The sequence below is a fragment of the Camelus ferus genome, chromosome 2 (genome assembly GCF_009834535.1).
Source record: "Camelus ferus isolate YT-003-E chromosome 2, BCGSAC_Cfer_1.0, whole genome shotgun sequence".
In the NCBI taxonomy this organism is placed as follows: Eukaryota; Metazoa; Chordata; class Mammalia; order Artiodactyla; family Camelidae; genus Camelus; species Camelus ferus.
Genome location: NC_045697.1, coordinates 64,558,439 through 64,585,379, shown reverse-complemented (window position 1 = coordinate 64,585,379; position 26,941 = coordinate 64,558,439). Strand labels below are relative to the sequence as shown.

Below are 26,941 nucleotides of genomic sequence, written 5' to 3'. Positions count from 1 at the left end.
AATATCAAAATATTCCTTTATCCATAGGAGTCTAACAATGAACCTTGATTCTCAAGTGTTTATCTGTTTGTAGCAGATGTGAGGATAATTTTGTATGGTTCCCATATTAGACTCTTATCTAGCACTCAGCATTAGCCAAATTACTTCTTAGAAATAGCTCCTTAAGGTTCACATTTCTCCACATGCAATCTCAGACACCATTTGCTAATATTGTGAAATAAAGAAATACTTTGAAATATTGTCAATTATGATTTTGCAGTGAAATTTTTTCCTTTGTTCTCAAAGCAATTTTTTTTTACCAATGTGATGTATAAAAGTATTTTACCAAGAGAAGCTGTCAACAATGTGTGTCTAGGTAAACTTGGAAAGTCACCATGAAGTAGCACTTGCCCTGTCACTTGTGCAAATACAGCTGGGTAGGCACCCACTGTGTAACTTGACCTCTGGTGGCCTGAAAAGACTGTCCATTTCATAAATCCTTGGTATATAAAGGTGATCCCAGGCAAAAGGTAGGTAGATTTTTACAAGGCCAAGAATTCTCTTCAAAGGAAAGGATGGAGAACCTACATCCTTCCCAAAGACCTTTAAAGTTAAGCATTTTCGTAATCTATGCAGTTGAGGTCCTAAGATATCCCTAAATAATGTGCTTCAGTTTAACAGCTGACAAGAGATCAAAGGTCCCTAAAAGAAAGATCAGTCAGAGTGAGGTGATGGAGGGCCTTGGGAAAGCTGGGTTGCAGCACATGTTATGCATGGTTGTAGAAGCACTTCTAGACTTATTAGTAGCATTTTTCAGAGAAATAGCTGAGCATATGAATATAAAAATAAAATTGAAGCTTTAGAAAATAACTGTGAATTGCCATCTCTTCCTGGACAGGAATCTAAACTAGCAAGGGAGACAGTAGACAGAACACACTGGACCATATGGGACTTATTTCCAACACTGACATAATGTGGCAGTGACAGAAGCAATGAAAGCTAGAAACTGAAGTGTACTGGAGGACTGATGAGCCTTTCCAATCTGATTTGAAAAAGTAATTCCAAAAAATACAGAAGCCACATATATTAAGCAAAGAAAAGAAAAAGGATATAAGCTTACACTGAAGCAATAGTCTATCAGAACTTTCATGGTACTCATTTACTTATTCATTTAATATTTATCACAAATATGTGCAGAGACTGGTTTTAAAAACTTCTGCTGCAAGCCCACACAGTCTAAAATACTTGACATATATTATTCTCTGCCTTGTGGCCTCAGCAAGAACTCTGAAATAGACGAGTCCTGTTTTAACTTTCTGTACATTAGTCAGCACTGTGACAGTCATAGTGAACCAGACAAATAAGCCATAGGCACAAGCTTTGAGCAGTTGACAATATAATGGAAAAGAAAATGGTAAATAAGTAAATGCAAAGCAGTATCCTGTATAAAAATCACAATGCAATGTAGTAAACAGAGGATGCCATGTGAGCATCTAGGAACAGATAACTATCTTTCTCTGCTGGAGGAGGACAGGGACACTTTACAGAGGAATTATTTCTTTGAGTTGAATCTTGAGATATTAAGTAGGTGTTCATCATGTAAAACTCCAGCTAAAGAAAACAACATGGTCAAAGGCATCCAGACAGGAACTAGTAAGGTAACAATTCTCAAGGGAGAGTCAAAGATCAGGGAGAACATCTGAGAATGCAGGAGATAAATGTGGGAATTAAGCAGGTACCAAATTAAGATGGACTTTTTGCACAGAATTTCAAAGAATATGGACACCATTGCTAAGCCTCTGAGCTATTCTAAATAAAGAATAACATTATTCATACTGCTTCAGGACGTTCATGTTGGAAAATGTAGTGAACAGATATAGGGGGAAATTAAAAATAAGATGACTTCATTTTATTGTTTCAAAAATTTGATTTATATGAATGGTGACTGTGTGTATGTATGAGAAAGCCTGGGAGAGGGGGGCAGAGTGTGGGAGAGAGAGAAAAGAGAAACGAGATGCAATTTCTAAACTAGATATATAATTTGTCTGAATTTTCACAATAGCCTTATTTTATAATTTTCCTAAATTATACTTTGTAAATTGTTCATTTAAAAAGTCCCTTCCAAGGGAATTTTTAGTCTACTTTGTGGGAATTCATAGAAAGAATTTTGTTTCCCAGATTCAAGAAAATGCCAGAGACTACCATTCATAAACTCAGTTTACTTGTGCTGAGTCCTTAGCTATGTGTTTTCAACATGAGTCTAACAAAAATGAGCTTTATGTCTTGAATTCTTCTCTGCACAATTTCAGTGTTTATACTTACTGGTTTGGCAAGAAACCAGATCATCAGTTCATGTAGAAAAACTTGGCAAAGGAGACCTCTGCTTCTACTGAGAACTCCTTCAAGTTTCATTTTGTTATTAAAATTATCTTGATGTATATTATACATTCAGTAGATTCCACAAGAGTGAAATAGGCAGAACATTGGAAAGGTAGCATTATCGAGATTTAGTATCGTACAGGGGCTAAAGAAGCAACTCAAGAGTCACACTGCTTGAATTTAAATCCTGGCTCCATCTCCAAGTAGTTCTGTGACCTTCTGCTGGCTAATCACCTGCTTTTTGCCACATTCTCCTCATGTTTAAATTCCAGATTTTCCACCTCTATTTCATAGAGCTATTATGAGGATCACAATAATGTAGGAAATATGATCAGCCCCATGCATGGCAAATATATAAATATATATATATGTCAATAAATGGTACCACTAATATTGTATAAATATAAAAATACCACTGCAATGAGTATTTTCTTCCTTTACTGTTATAAGATTGTTAATGAATATCTAACTGTTCTAGTTTTAAAGCCAATATATTGAACATCATATTTGATCTTCTTTCAAACTCTTTTAAAATCTTCCCATTTTCTCCTTATACCTTAACATCACAAAAAAATTCTGACAGCAACATAGATAGTACAGCATAATGGATCTGCATTTTAAATCATCTTAATGTTTGTTATATCAATAAATGAATAATGGAAAATATTCAGATGCTGAATATGCAAATATAACACATATACTTAAACTATTCTCTTTGATACATGGTAATGACCACAGAATTATAATGGTTCACCAAAAATTATGCTGCCTCATATAACAGTTGTGCCAGGTATTTCAGAGGAAGGTATAAATCTCCAATAATGTCCCTGTGGCAATGGGAAGTAATTAGAGTATTTCACACTTAAAGATTAATATTTTGGGTTTATACTGTACCTTTCATCTAAAGGCCTCAAAAAGCCTCCATAAACATTAACTCATTAGCTTTTCAACTGCCATCCCCCCATAAGGCAAGGAGGTATCCAACAACATTTTATAAACAAAGAAAATAAATTGAGAAGAACTAAATATTACACTTATGATTTAGTAATCATGGTACACTGCAAGATTTTTTTTTATTTTAAATAGTGTTAATGAACTCAAATATTTTCTACACATACACAAAATCCTTGTATGGTTTTCACTATGCTATTTTTCATGGCATTCTCTTTAAAAAACACTTTTCAGTGCCATATTTTTATGGTATCTAAAGGCATAAAAGTAAGATGTTTTAGAACAAACTTTCTTCATACAATGCATTTAATAAATATAAAGCTGAGAGAAATAGAGAACTTGGGTGCATATCTCTCTATGTGTTTTCACATACTGCAAATTTCTCAACACCAGGCAAGATACCTTCCAATTTTTTCACAAAAACTAATTTAACACTCCATTGAAAGTGTAGAGAAAAGATATTGTGCCTCAGGGGTAAAGACTTTTCTACTTAAAGACGTACAGACCTTTAAAATTAAACCAAAATTATATAAACACAATATGTCTGTTGAATAAACCCAAAATTATACAAATACACAATTATGTCTTCATTGATCAATGTATACTTTATACCAACATGGATTTAAGATCTTTTGTGATACAGGTCCAATAAATTTTTCTAATTTAGTCTCCAAATATTTACTCCTCATTCAGCCTTTATTTTATTTATAACACATAACCCATTTTCCTCAAAAACATGTTCAACCATTTCCTTATTGTGTTTTGTTCCTTCTCTTCAGAATGTGCTTTCTCTATAGGTTATATATCAAAATCTATTTAATACCTCTTCTGTGCAACTTCTAAGATATTCTCTGAATCAGATGCTGTTGGTGCCTCACCTAGAAACCCATTACAGTCCAGACACTTTAGGTTCACACCTGTGCACTTACACACACACACACACACACACACACACACACACACACACACACACACACACACACAGAGTTCATGGATAAAGACTAATGGGTATAATAGTCCAGGTCTCTGGTTTCCAACCACTATAATGCAATTTTCATTCCAGAGACCCCTTTGAGATCAGGCAGAGGACAAAGTTCTGGAACCATTTATTTGCTTTGCTCCTAACTATACCCTATATTGCTCTGCACACTCCTTTCAGTTTTCTTCTGGGAACAATCCTCAATAAACTATTTGCACAAGAATCCCCATCTCAGGCTCTGCTTCTAGGGAGCTCAACCCACAGTACCCACAATTCAATGGATTCCTGAATTCACTGTAACTTTATTTATAACAGTAGACCATAAAATAATTTAAAAGTCTAATAATGGGGGTCTGGCTAAACAGATTGTTTTCTATCTTCACAGAATAACACACAGATATTAAAACATTATTTTATAAAATACTGAACAGAGTTCGTGATATAATTATGGTACAAAATATTGTGTATAGGCTTATGCACAAAATCCATCCTGAACACTGGAGATATGTCTGTGACACTATAACATAAAATTCCTGACCTTGTTAAGTGTACACTAGCATAAGACACATATCATACAAAGTATTACACAATCACCATCTTTTAGCTTCTACTGAGATCAATGATGTGAAGGACAAGCACAGCTAGGAAAGGTGAGAGATCTGACTTGGTCTGTAAAGTCAAGAAGACTTCAGCAAGGAAAAAGCATTTAATTAGAAAGGTAAGGCATGATAGGGTACGAAGTTGGGAAAGTCATCTACAAAGAGGAAGCAGTAAACCCAATGGTCCCGAGGAAGAAGGATCATGACACATTTGAGTAAAAAACTGAAAGAGCAATGTGGTTTGGGGAGCAAAGACTGATGAGGAGGTAGTGGTCTGAAAACCCAGAGCCTTACAAGTTATCGTAAAGGTCTTAGTTTTTGTCTTAAGACTCATACATGTCATACAAGAACATAATAGATTTTAGGCATAGTAAGGACATGATACAGTTTTTATGTTTTAAGTATTACTCAAATTACTCTAAAGAGTAACACTACTAATAGGAGTGAGGCAGAAGACACAGGTGTGCAAGTTATGAGGTTACTGCAATAGACCAACTAAGAGATGCTGAGCACCTGAGCTAGGGAGTAGTACAGAGATGAATAGCAACAGATCAACTGGAGATATTAGGAAGCAGAAACAGCTGGATTTGTGTTTGACTGGTTATGGGGCTGCAGATTAAAGGAGACATCAAGCATTACTCCAGGGGTTCTGGCTTTCCCAACTGCCAGAAGGTGGTACCACCCACTGAAACAGACATCATATGATGAAGCAGTCGGTAGACAGCATGTTAGGAAAGATTTTTCAGTTCTGAACATATTAAGGGTAGGGTGCCTTTGTGACATCTAATAAGAATGATTAAATATACATGGATCCACTCTCTTTGCCGCATCTACTGCAAGAATGAAGACCATTCTCAGTAATCAGACTGTCGACATTCCAGAAATGTTGACATCACTTTGAAGGGATGAACAGTTATTGTGACGGGTCCCAGAGGCACCCTGTGGAGGGTCTTCAATCACATCAATGTATAACTTAGTCTCCTTGGAAAGAAAAAGAAGGGGCTCCAGGTTGACAAGTGGTGGGGAAATAGAAAAGAACTGGCTACTGTTCACACTATCTGTAGTCACGTACAGAACAGGATCAAGGGTGTTACACTGGGCTTCCGTTAAAAGATGAGGTCTGTGTATGCTCACTTCCCCATCAACGTTGTTATTCAGGAGAATGGTTCGCTTATTGAAATCCAAAATTTCTTGGGTGAAAAATACATACAAAGGGTTCGGATGAGGCCAGGTGTTGCTTGTTCAGTATCTCAAGCTCAGAAAGATGAGTTAGTTCTTGAGGGAAATGACAATGAACTGGTTATCAAATTCAGCTGCTTCGATTCAGCAAGCCATGACAGTTAAAAGCAAGGATATCAGAAAATTTTTGGATGATATCTATGTTTCTGAAAAAGGAACAGTTTAGCAGGCTGATGAATAATATCTAAGTTGTCCAGGTACAGAGAAAGCAAGATGCCAGTTGACTCTTCAGATTCATTTGTGGTATCTTAAGGATACAATAAAGCTGTGTTGACTGGGGGGGGAAAATATATATACATGGATCCAGAACTTCAAATTACTCAAAAACAAATGTGTCTGTGTGCACGTGGGTATATGTACAATATAGACATTAACAAAAATACAATGTATGTGTAATGAAAATGAAGGCCATACATTATAGTATTAACAATGTTTGTCCCTAAATAATTATTAGATAACTTGATTTTGTTCTTATGCTTTTTTCACTTGTCTTTTCCCTGTACACATACAAATTTTGTCCTGATAAAACAAGTTAATGAAGTCTAATCTCTTCTCCATGAACTACCACAGCTCTTGAAGATTACTTAATGACAGTTTTTTACAAGCATAGGAACTATTCAGTTATCCCTCTGTGCAGCTCATCTTTAATATTTTGTAGGAAATATTCCTCAATAATTGTATAACTTCTAAAATTTAAAAAATCCTTTTATTGCACCCTTCAATCTTCTTTTAATTGCATAAGAAAAAGTGATTCAAATGGACTCAGAAATGCGTTGACTTACTCATAACATGTATGATTCCTTTGTTTTAATCCTAAAGTCATAATTGATATTAAAAAGATCCCTAATATCACTACCTCCAAAGTCAGAAAAAAAGCAGAATAATAATGATTACTGATTACTGGGTGCTTGTTATGTAACAAGCAAAGACTGGACACTTTGTAGGGATTATCTTCTTTAAAAATAAATTTATAGGACAGTAAATTTATTCTTTTTTTTTTTGTAATGAAAGAACAGGTTCAGATACACTAAGTAAATTTCTGTTGGTCCCATACCTAGTAGCTGACTGTGGCTTCATGCCAAAATTTGTAATATACTACTCTCATTCTGCAAAGGGTGTGGTTTAGTATTAACTTTGGAACTAAGATTTGAAACATAATTTTTCCCAGAACACAGTTCCTTCAAACAAGAAGATAAAAAGCCACAAGGAATGTGACCCTTTACAGTGTAGTAATCAACTGCTCAAGAAGTTCATGAAGCTAAGATTTATTGACTACCTACCGTTATCAGTTAGGATGCTTAACAAGGAATAAATAAGAAAACTTAAATCAATTTTAAACAAGCAGTTGTTGGCTCACATAATGAAAAGTCTAAAGGAGGGCAGGCTCCAGGCACAAGTTGATCCAGAGGTTCACAATACCTTCAAGGTTTGGCTCTATTTTTCTGCCGTTCTCTTGGCTCTGCTCTGCTCTGCTTGCTGGCTCTGTCTCCAGGCTGAAAGCCAACATAGCTACAGCAAATCTAGGTTCCTCATCTTCACACAGTACTGTTACCAAAAAATGGTAAAGCTTTAGTTCAAATTTCTAAATTCCAATCATGAGTACTGAGACTTTCCTATAAGGCCAGTATCGGTCTACCTAAAACACCAATTACCATGGGTAAAAGGACTGATATGCTGGTAGGCTCAGCCAGAGTGACATGCTTTACTCTAGTAGTACAATATCCACAGATATCCATAGATAGCCACAATGATATCAGAAGTTATTGAGAAGAGATAGGGGTGACAGATGGTTGGAAATCAAGCAATGACTGTTCTTGCCTCATATGTGTTAGATTTTATATGTGTATCATATTATTTAAATTAAGCTGAAAATATCAATGAAACAGGAATTATTAACCCCATTATATAAATTAAAATAGAGAAGATTACATTATTATGTAACCAGAATTTTTTTCTTTAAACTCAGTCTGGTTTAATAGCTTCTGCTTTTCTCACACTAGCAATTTGACTACTCTATATAGAAATCCTGTGAGCTATTGAGCCACTCTGTGGTATTCCTCACAGGAACAAGATATGTAAAGTACATTCTCAACACTCTGGGGTTACTCAAATAGTCATCCCTCGGTATCTGGAAGGGATGGGTTCCAGGACCCCTACGTATATCAAAATCCACAGATGCTCAAATCCCTTATATAAAATGGCACATTATTTGCATACAATCTAAGCCCATCCTCCCATATACTTTAAATCATCTCTACATTACTTATAATATCTAATACATTGTAAATGTTACAGAAAAAGCTGCAAATACAATGTAAATGCTATGTAAAGAGCTGCCCTGGCAGCAAATTCAAGTTTTGCTTTTTAGAACTTTTTGAAAAATTTTTGGAATGTTTTTTATTCTCAGTTGGTTGAATCCGACAATGCAGAAAACACAGATAGGAAGGGCCAACTGTACTAGAGGAGAGAAAAGATGCTCAGCTAACTACAAAGCAGTACAAGTTGGATTAAGTGCTCTAACTTGAATTTACTTCTAATACCTAAATTTCAGACTCCTTATTTCAAGTGGCTCTTAGTTTGGCTGGCACATGTCTTAGAAATGGTTTGTCATAGAAATTAAATACATTTCAATCATTTATAAAAAGATTACTTCATAAAAGTAACAAGAAATCAGTCTGACACATCATTTGGGAGTACAGTTGGCACTACATGAACTGTGTATTGCAATAATTCCTTATACATGTCTCAAACTCCCATGAGCTATAAGTTGTGGAGAAACTCTACAGGTTAGTTTTGTGAAGAACCTCTACAATTAGTGATACAGGGCCTTGAGTAGTAGTAATTGCTCAATAAAGGTTTGTGAAGTGAATCTTGATGAATGAAAAAAGTTGCCATGCATACTGTTAAAGTACATTTCATTTTCCTGGAAATGTAAATATCCTGATTGGAATAATTTTTATATATATATTTGAAAAGACAAACTTGAAAAAAAAATTCAGAATTTCTCTACACTGCCATTTCTCTTTAGTTAGTAGCTAGAAGTTCTGCAAGACTTATGACTTCAACTTTAATTTACAGGCTAAGTGTGACATTTCTAATAGCTTCAAAGCAGTTTGTCAGCAGCCTACACTTCTCAGCTCTAACAACAAACAGTCCTAGCGAAATGTGTGCATCTCTGTAGATTTCTGCTCCACTTTTTACTTACACTCATTTCAATCCAGTACTCAACAGCACTGGAGATAATCTGTTGTTGCATTCCAAACTGCAAAGCCTAGTATTAGCAAATCTTCCTTCTGAACTCATAGTTTTCAATTTAAATATGATTTCTCTTGTGAAAAATCATTAAATGTATAGTATGTGGAAGGTTACTTTGTTTATAGATACTACAAGAAGAATCCTTAGGGTTTCAGTCAGAAAAAATAAATAAGACATTTGCAAATACTGTCTCTGTAAATTGAAATTTGTCTAAGAGTTCTTTCCAAAAAAGATGAGAGTGGAGGAAGAATTATTGAAATCTTATCAATCTATTTATGAATAATGTCATAACTGGTATAGTATATCCAGCTAACAAATAAAGGTCATCTATAATTGGTGCCTTGTGAATGCCCCATATAAGGTGATACACACTTGTACAAAGGTTACTATTACTGAGACTAGCCATCCAAACCAGAGTAGTTTCACTGATTACTGCTGCCAAGAAAGCTCTCCAAATGGGAAAACCACCTGTAAAGGGGGACTTGTGCCCTCAATCTTTGGCTCCAAGGTGCCTAATCAATTCCCACACACTCCAGTCTTTGTTCTGGATCACAGAGGAAAATTCTTCCCTGTAAAATAAAGTCCTTCTTGACCCAAACAATCCTAAAATTACAAGAACACTCATGCAAACTGGTGTAAGGTGGACAGTAGGGAAGATCTAACAGCACCAAGTACTGCCCTTAGATAAGAGGGTCCCTAGTCAGGTTGCCAGGGTAGTCACAGAGATTTTCGACAACAAAATGGAGCTTGGGCATATCTTCCCATTTAAAAAAATTAAACATTTAAAATAATAGTGAGGTTCTAGGATACCATTATCCTAGTGCAATATGTCATTCCCAAAGGATTAAAAATAATCTTTTGTCTTCCTCCTTGAATTATTCTTCTACCATACCCCTGCTTGCTACTCTACTACAGCTACATGACAACCTCACCAGTCTCTGCAGATGCCAAGCATGCTTCTCTCTCTGCTCCTCTCCTCTCCCCTCCTCTTTCTTCCTCTCTCCTTCTCTAGCATATTCTATCCACAATCCCTTCACTTTAGCCTTTGCTCTACATCATCTCCTCAGAGATGATGTCTGAACTGCCATTCTAAATTCATACCCCTCCATCACTCTATATCCCCTAACTCTGCTGTGTTTTTCTTCATACCCCTCTGTACTTTCATTTTTTTATTTACTGTTTATCTCCCACTTTAGAAGTAAGCTTCAGGAAGAATAGGTCTTTGATTGTTTTCCCTGTTTTATTTATCACTGTATATGCAGGGCATAAAAGAGCACACGAAACATTTAGATATTCCACAAAAATGTAATGAATATTGAAAGAATTACTATATATTACTGTTCTTTGCAATTTTTTATTTAAGTCTCCTAACAACCCTATCTAGGTTATCATGGGATTTTATTTTAATGAGAAAAAAGCACATAAAATAATGAATTTGTTCACCAGTTTTATCTTTCAGATAACCAAGAGTTTCAGATAACTAAGTCAAGGAGAATATCATGTAGAGTAAGCAAGCTGAGAGAAATATGAATATGACTAAGTTGTGTTGATGCAACTGAGCATGATTGTGAAAAATCCACAATGAAATAAGTGCATGGATGTCATCTTTTTCTTCTTCTTCTTTCTAATAAATGCCAAAGATTTTTTTTGGAGAAGGCTTAAAAAGAAGCCAGAAGACACAACTCTGTACTATCAACTTCCAGAGACCACAGAAAAAGCATTTGAGACTTTAGGTTCTGATCCACTTGTGATACTTAAAAACTTAGGACTCTTATTCTTGGAATATTAATTATTTAGAGTTAACAATCTTGGATGGTAAAATACAGACATGGGAAAGACGAGTATTATCCAATACACATATATAAATCAAACTTTTCCCCAGGATTAGAAGCATCTTCAAACAGAAATGATTAAAGAATAGTTAGCTAAATTATCAGAGAAATGCAAATCAAAACTGCAATGAGTTATTCCCCTCACACTGGTCACAATGGCCATCATTAAAAAGTCCACAAACAAAAAATGATGGAAAGGGCATGGAGAAAAGGGAACCCTCCTACATGGTTGATGGGAATATAGTTTGGTGTATCCACTATGGAAAACAGTATGGAGATTCCTTAGAAAACTAGAAATAGACTTACCATATGATCCAACAAGCCCACTCTGGAGCATATACCTGAAGAAAACTCTAATTCGAAAATACACATGCACCCAATGTTCACAGCAGCACTATACACAATAGTCAAGACATGGAAGCAACCTATACGTCCAACAGATGACTGAATAAAGAAGATGTATATACGGGGGGTTGGAAGGGACAGACAGGGTTTCAAAATTTGGAGATACTGACAGGCATATGCAGAATAGATAAACAAGATTATACTGTATAGCACAGGAAAATATATACGAGATCTTGTGGTAGCTCACAGCGAAAAAATATGTGACAATGAATATATGTATGTTCATGTATAACTGAAAAATTGTGCTCTACACTGGAATTTGACACAACATTGTAAAATAACTATAACTCAAAAAATAAAAAAGATGTATATATACAATGGAATACTACTCAGCCATAAAAAAACAATGAAATAATGCCATTTGCCACAACATGGATGGACATACAGATTATCAAACTAAGTGAAGTAAGTCAAGACAGAGAAAGACAAATATCATATTATACCACTTATATGTGAAATCTAAAAAAATAATATAAATAAGACAGAGATTCACAGACACAGAAAACAAACTTATGGTTACCAAAAGGGAAAGGGGGAGGGATAAATTAGGAGTTTAGGGTTAACAGATATAAACTACTATATATAAAATAGATAAACAACAAGATTCTAATGTATAGCACAGGGAGCTACATTCAATATCTTGTAATAATCTGTAATGGAAAAGAATATACACATATACAACTGAATAATTATGCTGTACACCAGAAACTAACACAACACTGTAAATCAATTAAACAAAACAAGAATAGTTAACAAGAACATGAAGATGAAGCATGCAAACCACAAATTAATACTGAGAAGAACACTTTCTAGTAGGTAAGGACTTAGAAAAAAGCACATTCTTAAAAGAATCATTTTATATATACTTCTGTTTCTTAATTTTTATTCAGAATATCCAGGGGAAAAAATGTTGATTTTATTTCCCTATGATAACAAAGAGGTTATATTTTATTATGTTCTTTGTAATCGTTAGCATAAAACTACCTTTCAAAATAAGAAAATTCAAGATCAAACAAAGGAAAAGTACAAGTTTAACACTATGATAAATTTAGTATTCAATTTACCCTTTCTAGAGAAAGAGAAACCAGTGTCTTTGGCATGATTACTTGAGCAGCTAACAGAGTTACCACAAATGTAGTAGGAATATAATTGCATATAACAGAAAAGAATGATCATTTTTCCAATGAATACAAGTGGATTATGCTGTTATTTCTTTTAAATGTTTCATTTTAATCATCCTGGCTGAACCTCAAAAAGTTCCATTCAGCAAACCTCTGGTCTACTGAGTCACGTATCTGGCTGACATTAGCTGAACTGACCTATCACTCACTCTCATGCGCCCTCTCCCTGCATCAGTGTTCCTGTAGAGAAGAACATTTAACGTGGCACAGTATGCAGTCCTTGTCCTGTTCCAGCAGAGACCTGGACCACATGCAGCTGTCAGGCATTCTATAAAGGTCACTCTCCCTCTTGAATTTGTGTATTATTTGTTTTTGTTCTTATTTGACATTTGACATTTCTCCCTGTCTCTATCTTTGTACAGCTCCTTTTCAAATAGATGAGTGTTTATCACTTTATATATTAACATACACAAGAAGCATATTTAAAATATTCTAGTAAAAGCAAGCTTTTCTTTTCCCTTTTTTTCTTTTCTGATGGCCCTTATCTCAACAAAGTGCATCATCCTGCCAAACATAAAAATGACTTGTAAATAATGCACTATTTCCTTCTTTTCCCACTTTGCATACTACTTTAATCACAATTACAGTTTTCTTTCAGTTCCTTACTATTCCACACATGAGAGGGAAAGCAAAAGAACACACATTCAGAAAGAATATCTGTAGTATCTACTGGGTTAGAAGAAAACAAAATTTCAAGGAAAAACACATTAAAACATATGATCTAAAACTTTCATTTTTTAAAAAGTGAAACTAAAACAGGTATAATATCATTTTTGTGAAATAACTAAATTAAATCCATTTGTTTTTGGTAAGTACAGAAGGTTAGCCAAAAGTATTATGTAGTACCTATCTAAATTAACCTAAAGGTTTGGCCAAGGAATCACGGCTAACTAACCACTCCTATATCTTAATGGGAAAAGAAAGTAAAACAGGATATATGTGAAGCATAACTGGTTACTCTCTGGCATATGATCTATGCTAAAATGAGGGTCTGAGTGAGTTTTTAGCAGTGGGGACCAGAGATTCAGAGGGCATTTAATCTCTACATAGAATTACAGGCAGGAATGTTGCTAAGCATGGACATTTTCTAGAAATAAAGTGAACTGAAAACTTAGGTCAGCTTCAAGTACTTGTATAACACACTGATAACCAACTGAAGACAAGTGAACAAATACTTAAAGATGTAAACATTGAGCTTATTAGTGACTTTTTATTAATCAATGATACAATGTGTTGCAAAAACAACAACAAAATAATAGCCATTGGTAAATCACCAACAAAACTAGTGTTAATTTTTTTTTTAATGACAACTGAGTAGAAGAGATCATTTCGCTCTTTTTTTCACTCAAGTTGACAAAAAATCAAATGCAAGGCTACAACAGTATTACAGAATGTAGTAAGGAAATGCATGGGGTACCTTGCATCACACTGATTAGAACATCAGAGAGGGCTCTTATGAGAGTATCTGGCTTCTTGTTGGTAAATGAAGTATCAGAGGGAAAAAAGAGCATGGGATGCTTGGAATAGATACACGTTCAGTGAAAACTATTCCCTAGACACAGTAACAGAAGAAATGAGAACAGGTGTCAGACCCTATTATTATTTATATTCTGTGGCTTAGTGAAGTTGGACAAATTACATAGTACCCCAAACTTCCTTTAATCTCATCAGCAAAACAGGAATGATGATAGTACCAGCATTATTAGTGTTATTGTAACAATTTAATGAGATAATATCTATAAAGAGTTTGCAACAATGATTGGTATATTGTGAGTGCTTAATAATGCCACTCTAATTACTGGTTCTTATATATAATTATGAATTACAAGTTATATATTATTCTCATTATAGAGAATGGGATTTAGTCATTTTCACTACATCTTTCTGTTATCTTCCATAGTATTGCTGAAGTAGGTAATTAAGAAGACATGATGGTCAGGTGACCTGGGAGCTGGATCTGGGCAATTGGAGGCTCCCCACCCAATATTCCTATCCTTGGAATCTCTGTGCCACTTGCCTCCACAACCCAGAGGCTTCTCCAACTTTGCACAATAATGTGCTATTGAGGTTATCTGGACTGGGTATGTGATAAACTCAGTTAAGGCCCCCATATACAAAACTGAACCCAGTTAGGGCATACAGACGTACTTCATTTTATTGCACTTCACTCTACTGCACTTTGTAGGTATTGTGTGTTTTTAACAAATTGAAAGTCTGTGGCAACCCTGAGTTGAACAAGTCTACAGTGCCATTTTTTCAACAGCATCTGTTCACATGATTGTCTCTGTGTCACATTTTCATAATTCTCATAATGTTTCAAATTTTCACTATTATTCCATTTATTATGGTGGTCTGTGTTCAGTGATCTTTGATGTTACTATTGCAAAAAGATTATGACTCATTGAAGACTCAGAAGATGGTGTCTTTTAACAAGAATGTACTTTTTTGATTAATGTATATACATTGTTTTTTAAACATAATACTATTGAACACTTAATAGACTAAGTGTAGTGTAAACATAACTTTTATATGAATCAGAAAATAAAAAAAAAATTGATGTGACTCACTTTGTTGCCTCCCAAGATGTTTGAGAAGCAACAAGTGTTCTCTGGGTATTTTCACAGAGAAAAGGCAGGACTAAGGGAATTCGATCTATTCATTGTTTATGATAGTGGTGCCGAAGGTGGTCAAACTAGTCCAATGATCCCTGTATACTCAATAGAAGCATTTCAACTATATTTATTTTGAATAATGGTAACTCTACATGTACAAGTCCTTTTTCATTAAAGTACTTAGTAAAATTAAATTGTGGGCTTTACATTCAGGGTTCTATACAAATTGTGCTGATTTGGCCTCAAATGTCCATATACTTTACTGACCTTTAATCAGTTATAAACCTGTGGAGCTAGCTCTATTGATTAAAATCACATTAATAGGTCAATTCTGGAAGGCAAGTCTACTTTAACTGAAGAAAAGAACAATTAGTAAATCAGTACCACTATGTAAAACTGCCAAGAGAATTAAATGCTCACCAAATCACTGTGAGTTCTCTTTCCCTTTATTTTCTCATCAAAATATAATTTTTCCTCACAGAATTTTTTACATAAGCATGGGAAATACAAAATAAACATTTTAGTACATTAAATATTAGGAGATTTAGGAAATGAATGGATGATAATTTTAAAATAAAATTAGAAAGTAATTAAGTAATTGATTATTATAGGGTAGACATTAAAAATCAAAAAATAATATGAGTTGAAGAGATTATGACTTTAAAGATATTAAACACATAAAGTTAGATGGATCTGAAAGAAGAGTTAAAGAAGGTTATATCTCAGAATGGATCCAGACAGCAGAAAGATTATGAGCTTATAAACAAGAAAACTACTTTATAAAAGTTCTGAAGCAAAGAAGAAAAAGGATTTTAAAAAATCCATATAATTGTTTAAAGTGTTTTATCATATTAAACAAATAGCAAATCTCTTTGAGTTTGAAAATGAGAATATAAATAACTCATATTTTCATAGACCATTTTCCTCTTTACTTGACATAATTATAAAAATCAATTAACTCTAGCCTCAAGATATTTGGCAAATGTGCACAAAACAGACAAATAAAATGTACAATTAGTCAAAACTATTATATTTATGAAGTTTTGAGAGAAGGCAGAAAACAACAGGGTAAGAAAACTAACATTTCTGGAAAACTCATTCTATGCCAGTCTTGGTTTTTTTTCCAACTTGTCTTATTTACTTAATTTACTTTTCATTTGTCCCTTCAAGATAGGTGGTAATATCTACATTTTATATATGAAAACACTAAGGTTGAAAACACTGAAATAAACTGTCCAAGAGTGATGAAAAACCAAGTGAATTAAATCTATGCAGTGACATGTTTTAATAGAGACAGAACTAACATTTGTAAATCTTAGAAGAAAAAAGTTCCAACCTCCTGAGTTTGGGGAGAGAAAGAGGGAGACGGAAAGAGAGAAAGTGAGGAAGAGTGGAGTCAGTAATCAGAGGAACAGGGTTTGGATGTGGGCTAGACTCTGCTGGGCTCTAAACTCTGGGAGAATTCCTAGAAGATAATACACACACACACACACACACACACACACACACACACACACACACACACACTTCCTGCCCCTTGTGGGAATAGTTCTCCAATTGGGTTAGCTACCTCTCACATTATATTAGCAGGCTTCAAAGGAATTAATTACAGTACTCTACAACAATATAGTAGAGCACAGGTAAAATGTACCCTAAGATAATGAAAACAATTATCCAGTTCTACATAATTGGGCTATTTGTATCTCCTGGCCAATAGCCTACATTAATACTTCTTTGATGATGTGAATATAATTACTTTTTTTAGTAAAAATTATGCTTAATAGACTACTCAAAAATGTGTATCTATGCAGCATTCAACTCACTTAACCTCTCAATTTGCTCATCAGCAAAAGGAGGACTCTGGACTATAGACAATTTCTAATATTCCTCCCAACTGTGAAAGTCTATGATTACATAATTTCTACAGTGAAGATGACCTAAGGGACAGGGTCAGCGGAAGCCTAAAAACTGCCACGGAAAAGAAAGGAGGAAGGTCGCAGTCTTTTTCAGAGTACTTAGGAGGATGCACTCAAATCCAGTTGCACATTTGGAAAACATACAAAGTAATAACCAGGGTGCAAAAGTTAAGAAAAGGAGATAAGGCTTTTAATATGAACTAGGCTACCAAGAGCAAGAGTGTGAAGGTAAGAGGTCAATGCAGGGCATCACATGATCATCTCTTGAGGAAAAACCAGACTTTGAAACAGAGAGAAGGAAAGGAAGGTTAAGAGACTCTAATGACATTTACACCAAATTGAAAGGCATACTTCTAAGACAGAAGTTTGTAGAGGTTAAAGCGATTAGATAACACAGTAGTTATAGTATATTTAATTTTAGCCACAGACCAATATTTTATGCTTATCCCCTATAAGAAAAAAGTTTTTTAATATCCACCTTTGAAACTTTAACTGTTGAGGCTACCCTCCTCTTATCTGGAACATTTCCTCTATTATATATCTCTGTAAAAAATAAAAATTGCCTAGAACTTGCTTAGTTGATTATTTCTCCTTTTAGGATGCAAAAATGAAGCAAATTTTAATGTTTGTAATCTTTATAATCTGCTGTAAATTGTCTTTATATTTCTTAGAACAATCCTCTCCATGTGAAAATACACATCCTTTATTTAGTTCCAGAGATACAGCATCTGAGATTAGGTGCAAATTGATGTAATTACCAATATTCAGTATAGTTCTGCTAGTAGTAGCAGTCAAACAGTAGATAGGGAGAATGGATGTGAAAGAATAAAGGGAGTGATTACAAATACTAACATCTGATTATTTTAAAAATCAGTTAAATATGTTTGTCCGAACAAAGACAACCTATAGTTAGCCATTTTTCCTCTTTACTGCTGCCTGTGAAGAAAAGTGCTCTAAGTAATTAAAAATAAAACAAGAACAAAACCTCAGTCTGTTTATTCAATCAGCATAAAAGACCTAGATAAATGGAACAACCTGTTGCTAAGACAGAATCACTGCCTACTTAAAGATGATACACCTAGGGGAGTCTGAGGCTGGGCCAAACTACAAGCTAATCACATGCCTGCAGTTTAGGCTTTGAAATGAGTGCTTCCTTGTCCCTGTTTGGCTCCATTCAGCCCTTTCATTTTCAAAAGAGTTCTGGTTTGGACAGTAAATTGTAAGATTACCTTATTCCAAATCCAAGAGTGTGACCACACAGAGCAAAGCTAAATACCAGTACCAACAATAACAAATAACATTTTAGCCAACTATTTCACATAATGTGAGAGTGAAGTATCATCCTTGAAGGGCTACTTAACCTTAAACTTACTTATTGTAATAAAGACTTTCAACTTTCCTTTATATGTTGTAAAAAAGGATAGTTGTAAATCTGAATTAATGTTTCAGCAACAGAAGACAAAGAGAGAACCCTATCTAATGTTAGGCATGGCATCTGCTTTCTAAAGCACAACCCACACCCAGGATCTTAACTGGCAGTGTATTTAAATTGCAAGTTCAATCTCCTGCAGTATGAATACTATTTGCAGAGTCCAAAGGCCATATTTTGAATGTTGTAACTGCTTACCCTTATAACAGATGAAGTGGAGAGGAAGCAGGAGTAAATTTAAGACTTTCAAAGTCTCCTTACTTATCCAAAGACTTCACAGCCATGAAGTGGCAAGCTGACCAAGGCAAGATTTGAATATATAACTGTGACATCAAATTGGGTGCTTCTATTTTGAGTACTACATAGCATTCTGACTGTCTAAGAAACAAAATTTACCAATCATCACGAATTTTTACTAACTCAACTCATGCAGGTCATCCTCGACAAATTCTAAATTTCTTATCCCTTAATTTACTCTAAAATTAACTAGAGAGACTGAGAGCAAGACTGTGAAATATCAGAAGACTTCCTCACCACTGGAGCCCTCAATTTTCCATCCTTGGCTCTCACACAATGGATCAACTTAATTAAGAACAAAAAAGAGCAAGATGGCAAAATTAAGTTCTAATAATATCACACTCAAGCTGTTTTTACTGGATTAAGCATTGGCAGTATATATTATAAAAACAGGCTGAAAAACGAGATTCTAAACAAAGACACACAGAGGCAGAAAGAAGACACTGATTTGGATCTACTCCATTTCACTCCTCAGTTCAAAAAGTGTTTTTACACACATGCAGACACATTGCCTCTGCTTTCACATTCTTCTGACTGCAGACCCATGTTTTCAAACATTTCTTATTTGATAGCACAGATCCTTAACTATGAAGCACAGTCTTCTGAGACACTTAAAAAATGAGGCTTAAAGTCCCAAAAAGATCCCTTTAGTCCCATTTCAGTCCCAATTATTTCTGCCATTCTAAGAAAACAATTTTCCTTGCTGTCAGCTAATTATGTTGCAGAAAACATGTAACTAAAAATACACAATTCTATGAAAATATTTTACCTTTCCATGTAATTCTATTAATTTACATTAGGGGATTCTACTTGCAATATGAAACTAGAAAAGCAATCATGCACAAGAAATTTAAAATATCATATTTTTATTTCACATTTGATAACCTAACATTTTGTCAAAGATTATTCCACTTTAAAATTGTTTTGACTGGAAATGGATATCAAATCAATTAACAGCATTAATACTGATCTCAGACTGTGATTAAAAATCTGTTTGCTCGTATTAAAAAACGAGAAGTAGTTTAAAAAGTCAGTAATATTATTTAGAATTCGTAATTCTGCACTGATAAATTGGTAGACACAGAAACTAAAAAGAAGGCTCTTGTAGAACTAATATTTTCTGAATATAAGTAGCTGAAAAATACTATAAACAATTCACATTTTAAATAGGAAATGACACTATTAGCATTAGATCTAAGGGAAAAGTTTAAAAAGAATGACCAGGAAAAGTTACATTTTTAAAATCAAAGCACGATTGATCACTATGGAGAATGACCCATTTTTCCTCCATTTGAGGCAGGAAGGAGGTATGTATTAGGAAGCTGCTGACTGGGTTATAGAACACTTCACAATCATGCCAAAATAATTGAGAGTTCAATCCAAACTCAGTTCCTCTCCTCCTTCTCAGTTTCCTATGGTGGTGAAGAGTATGTGCCTCCTCCACTGAGTCACTCAAGAATGATGTTAGACTTTCTTCTTTTATTCACACTTCTAAAGAATGACTGAGTTGATAGATTCAAGCTCCTCATTCTCCCCCGTAAGGAGATTCTCCTCTTCAGTCACTTCTGCAGTTACTCAGCACAGTCCTCCACCAGAACACAGCTGGAATACTGCCAGGGTCTTCTAACTGGTCTCCATCTATTGCAATGTCACTCTCAAAATCTTCTAACACAAAGCTGGGCATCTCTTAGCCTACATTATTTACAGAATTCCCTTTGGACCTCACAGGGATCAGATCTTCTTAACTTCTAGCCTCCTCTCTTGCCATATCCCTCATTCTACCTTAATGTTTCTTCCAAACAGAATTACTTGCCATTTCCCTCTTTTGCCAGACCATAACTCATGGCTTTGGCCATAGCATATCCCTGCTGCTTTCTCATGACAATAGTAAACAAACTTTGCTTTTCCATGAGGGCCAGTTTATAAAACAGGATAACTTATAGAGGTCATCTTTTTTCATTCACACTGAAAATATTTATCTCGTTTGTATATATATTTATATATATTAATGAGCACTATATATATGTGTGTGAAATATATATATACATATTGCCATGTGCTTCACAGTTTCTTTTTAAAAATGCAATATTCAAATTCTTCCTTATGGTCTGTAATACAGCATCAGCTAGAAACCAACTGGGAATATACAATGTAGATGCTCAGTACTCAATGTATATTGATAGGAATGTCAATCCAGCACATTTTTTACACAGTTTACGAAGTATAGCCGAAATCCATATATTTTCTTTAAAAGAATCACCATAGACTTGACACATGGAACTGAGCTGATCACGGGGGTCCTGGCTGTCAGCAGCATTGCCCCTAAAGGGCACTCTTTTCCCAATAATAACGTTCTTCATTTTGCTCCCAGACTGTCACTCAGAGTATTCCTCTTCGGTGGCCTGGAAGCATCACTCCTCTTACAAGCTCAGCAGCCAAGAGCAAGTTCTATCTTCAGAATCTGGGCAATATTTTGAGAAAATAAAACTATTTCGTCTTGGCAAGTCTGTGCATATGAGTATTCAGGGGCTGATTTTCCGGTTTATGGATTATCTAAAATCCTTTGCTCCTTCTTCCTTGCTTTTGGCCATTTCACTGCTCATTAGCATTGCCACTGAAGGGTAGACAGGAAAAATAAAAAGAAAGAATCAAGAACAACCAGTTTTGTTATTTATTAACTGCTTATCAACCACAATAAGAATTCTTGAGGAGAAGAATAGAAGTTTTGGCCAGTTAGTTTTTGAACTGTTATTTTCAATTTTCAATGTTTGTCCTATTCTCAATTACACCTACATAATTAAAAGTTGGCATAAATGTGTTTTCCCAACACTACTTATTCCATTTGTAAAGTTTACTAATTTTACTTTTTCTGTGAGGCTATTTTCTTCTTTTGTTTGCTACAGTATAAAACTGTCATTTTCACTGATTTTTTTGTTCACATCTAGAACAAAGAACAGGTTAGTATTATGAAACAGTAGTATACTAATAACTTCAAAACTAAGAGGAAAAAAAGTAAATGTAAGTTAATTTCCCCCTTCCCAAGAAACCACACTTAGTGGAATGATCTGATATGCGGCATTAAATTTAGAAAGGATCTCATTAGTTTTATTAATAACAGGATAACTGGATCATAAAGCCCACCTCCTCCTTTACTTGACCTAATAGCAAAACTAGTGACATCCAGAGGAAACAAAAAAAGAGGAAAGCGGCAAACGGTAGAGACTATTCTTTACCTCTGACTACTGCATGAATGTATTGTCTTTGTAGCCTATAAGAAAACAAGCTTAATGTTTAGCAACCACCACTCAAGCTGAGTAAAGAGATTTCCATTATACATGAAGACCTCACTGCACGTAGTAATCTCCTTACCCCTTTTATAATTTTCTTCTGAAATATATGTTTGCTTTATGGCACCTTAAGGGCACCATAAAGGTTGTATTTATTGTAGTATCACATTCTCTAGTATGATAATAGACCACAGTCACCCTACTTTGAGTCCTGAATTGCTCTACCTTCAGCTTTCTAATATACAATACTATCTCAGAAGGCAGATACACCTTAACATTCTTAAAGGATGGGAAAAATGTCTTATAAGAATACTTCAGTATTCAAATGAGTACATAATAGGTGTTCAATAAGCACTGAATCAAAAACAAAATCACATGTTATGGCTTTCGTGTAACCTTTTAAAAGTATGTTTTCTGAAATTGGAATATGAGGATGTAACTCATGATTTCTCAGCTTGAAAATAATGAATTATAAAAAATGTCCAAAACCCACCATGACTACACCACCAGGAATCAGAAGAATAATCCCTTTCAAATCTGTACATGAGCCACCACCCACACCAATGAAGTGTTCAATTTTTTAAAATAATCTTGTTAAGAAGAAATTTATAATGGTTTTCACAAAGGCCATGCCTCCTTTGAGAGTTGCTGGTATTTCTAAAAATAAAATTCACTAGTTTTGTGTTATCACCATTCAAAGAAGCAGCAAGAAGAAATCCAGATACTGAAGAGCAAGATAGTAATTGCCACTACACCACTAACACAATTTTACCTGTTGTCAGATTGTGGAAATTATCAGAAGGCTCAGTCTTCCAGATTTTAATTAACCATGAACTACATGCAACAGAACAATAGGACTGACTCTCTTGTCCCACATTAGCTCCAAAGGTACTACCTGGTCTTCGGTTTTTAAGATAATAAGCCTATCTAAAATGTGCTGCTGGTGGGGCTTGTCATTTTAATGATGTTGCGATTAAGTATACTAAACATCTGACCAATTTTAGGTGCCTATTCCAACTTAAACTTAGATTTAAATCTGCTAAGCATTTCCTTCATAAGATTACATTTCACCATCCCAGGAAGTTATGAACTAGCAAGTTTTAAATATTTTTTGATGCCATACTTCATTAATTATGTTCCTCAGCTCCATTCATAACACAGCTTGCTTTCTTTATCAGTCATCAATGCACCCAAACCACAGGATTCCTATCCCCTCACTGTTCATGTATTCTTCATTTTCAGAAGGCTGAATTGGGGTTAGAAAATTTGGGACACTTTCTTTTTTCATTTTCACCTATGACTAAAGATCTGTCAGCTATGGTATAGCACAAATAGAAGTAAAAGTTCCATAAAAGGAAATATTTAAATGGGATACTGAAAATTAATATCATATGAATTTATTTTATCTATTTAAGTTCTATGTGGCAGTATGTACTGCCTTGTGAAACAACTATATTCTTTTTTAATTGTTCCAAAATGAATTTTTAAGTAAATTAGATGCATAATAGAATTTACTTAGAGGACACCTATATTCAATTCAAATGTGTCTATTGTAAAGAGGATTTTATGCTATTTTAATGCCACTTACATATGAATACCATGTGTTCCTAAAATTAGCATATTGAAAGACTAAATGTTGATTCTATTTGTAATGCTATATCAATATCCATAAGGTATAATCTACTCATAATTTCAGGTAAGAAAGTTTTATCTAAATCTAAGTGCTAATCTGGGAAACTAAATGAAGCAAAATTGCAAAACAACTAATAGAGTCTGTTTCAGAGAGAACATATAAGCTTCTCTGGCTAATTCCACTGTCATTGGCCCAGTATCACTTGATCTGAGATTATAAAACAAAAAAAAACAACCACCAAAACACAAAACAAAAACAGTGTTATCTGAACATTTGCTATCCAAATGAATAAAAAGATTTGAATAAAAAGGGATATTTTAAATCCTCTTATTGAAAATTGTCTTATGATTGTGCCTTTAAAAAATTACCAAATTTTATCTCAAATACTAAATATATTTAAATTACCAAATATATATCCCAACTCCCACCTTTAAAAACAAACCCCTCACTTTACTTCTTACTCCCAACCCCATCACACCCTTGTTCTCCCTTAAAGCCAAACTCATAGAGTTTCTTAAGTCCCATTAAAGTTTTCAATCCTTACCAATCAGTACTTTGTCACTTCAGTACCCTGAAAGCAATTTTGTCAGTCATTTTGGTCCTCAACATTTCCAAACCCAATAGTCAAGTCTCAACTGTCATCCATAAAATTTGACGGGGTTTCCTCCTTGAAATACTTGGCTTCCAGAACAGCACACACACACACAAACACACACACACACACACACACACACACTCCTGGACTTCTTTCTAATTCACAGGCCACACACATCTTTCTCTTTTCCTGGATCCTCTCCTCTCTCCTCGACCTCTACCTTTTGGAATGTCCCGTGGTATAGACTTGGACCTCTTCTCTTTGTACAGTTACTCCTTAAGTGTGCTATCCCCTCCCATTGTTTTAAAAATCATATCTATATTGATGAATTCCAAACATACGTACAGCTCAAATTCCTAACTTCCACTGAATTTGATTCATATAATCAACCAACAACCTAAATCCCCAAATGATGTCTTATAGGAATATCAAATTTAATAAATGCAAATTTTTATTTTTATCTAAAACTTGCTCATTGCCCCCAAGTTCCCAATTTTAATCACCCACTTGCTCAGATAAAAAACCTTGGAAGCCTCCTTACTTCCTCTGGATTTCTCCCAGAAAAACAATCCATTAGAAATTCTGTTTCTTTTATCTTCAAAAGATATTCTCAATCTTACAACTACTCATCTTGCTCAGCTAACAATTACTGGAATAGTTCAATTCACTACTGTCAAACTAATCTTTATATTTCTAATCCAACCAGTCTATTCAAGCTGAGACGATTATCTTTCTAAAATACTAAGTATTACGTATCACGTGTTTGATCTCAACCCTCCAGTGGGCATCCGATATACCTACAAGGTCTAAATACCGTCCTATGACCTGTAAGTCTCCATAGCATCTTCCCTAGTTGCCTCTCAGACCTTATTTCTTTCTACTTCCTGCTTTGCTCACTGAACTTCACATTTGCTCCACACTGACTTTTAAGATGTTCCTTAAATTAATTAAGCAGATTCCTTGGTATCTTATTTCATGGCCATTGCCTTTGCTATGCCCTCTGGCTGTAATCTTTTGTTTTCAGATATCCACATGGCTAATTTCCTCTCCTTGAATCAGGTCTTTGCTCCAATGATCATCTCCTCAGGGAAGTGTTACCAGATCATCCTATTCAAAATAGGGTACCTTTCCTTCATTTTTCTTCAAAGCAGTTATCAGTACTTGACATCATAATATGTATTTTCTCATTTACCTCGTTGTCTCCTCAACAAGAATGTAAATACTTAAATACAAGAACATAGCTTACTTTTTTGACATTTTAATTCCAGGAAAGAAAAGTTCATAAGAGTATGTTCAGAATAATGTATTGAATGATAGAACATTCTCCCAGTGAGCACACATACTGTATAGTTGCAGTAATGCCTATATTACTCTGTAGTTTCAGGAATATAGCTTCTAGAATTACAATGATTTTGACAATGAAGCAAACACCTTTTTAAGATTACTTGGGAAAAATCAGGTACTCAGAGCAATGATATAAGATTATTCATTTTAAATACATTACTTTGAATTATTTGGGGATGAAAAAAAAGTTTAAGAATTGTGGTTTTAATATAATTAATAATTTGATCTTTTCCATGAGTAAAAATATCTGTTAATAAGGAACTTGACTACAGAGCAATTTATAAATTCCTAACGCACACAGGGATGACTTTTTGTACTTAGTTTCTTGTGTTAACCTCTGGGCTCCCCTCTATTCACTCAAGGAAACTTTCAGTGGTTCAACCCAGCCTCAGATTCACTTTGATAACCATTTGGTGAACAGCAGTAGTATTAAAAGCTGAAGTACCTGGAGCAGGAATCCAAAACTATAAAGAACACCGAAAAAACCCTGGCTATTTCTTTTACACACTACATTTTGAGTGATGCCAAACGTATGCTAATATTCCTGGCGTGCTTCAAATTGGTAAATTCTAACAGCTCTTCTAGTTCCTGCTGGTTAGAACATAAGACCACTCATTCCTCCATTCAGCCTTAAATGTACACCATCATTGTGGTATACAGTAGCGCTGTATATAACGTCTTAGTATTAAAGCTAGACAAAACAAAAACAAAATCTAAAACAAAAAACAAATCCAGTTCTATCAATCTGATATTGAAATTATCTAGGATACCTGATGAACAAGTATATTATGCATAATTCTTGTGCATACCAAAAATATCTCCATTTTAAGGGATCCTTCATATGTGTAATTTAATGTTTAATTAAATAAAGGTTTAATGTTCATTTATTTCCCTTTGTATTTTGTTTTTTTTAAATTCACTCTAAACCTAAGTATTAAAAATAGCTATACAAAACATACTGAATCTCTTCTCCAAATTCCTCAAATATAAAAATTTGTCTTCTTTTTAGTTCATAGAAGGGTAGAGCTT

The 26,941-nt window shown here is 34.5% G+C and overlaps 1 protein-coding gene and 1 pseudogene across 3 annotated transcripts in view; one reads left to right on the top strand and one right to left on the bottom strand.

The window, feature by feature from the left end:
* Positions 1 to 26,941, bottom strand: part of GRID2 (glutamate ionotropic receptor delta type subunit 2) — a 1,267,610-nt gene that overhangs the window by 1,234,119 nt on the left and 6,550 nt on the right. The window lies entirely within an intron of this gene.
* Positions 5,302 to 6,405, top strand: LOC102506747 (annotated as a pseudogene).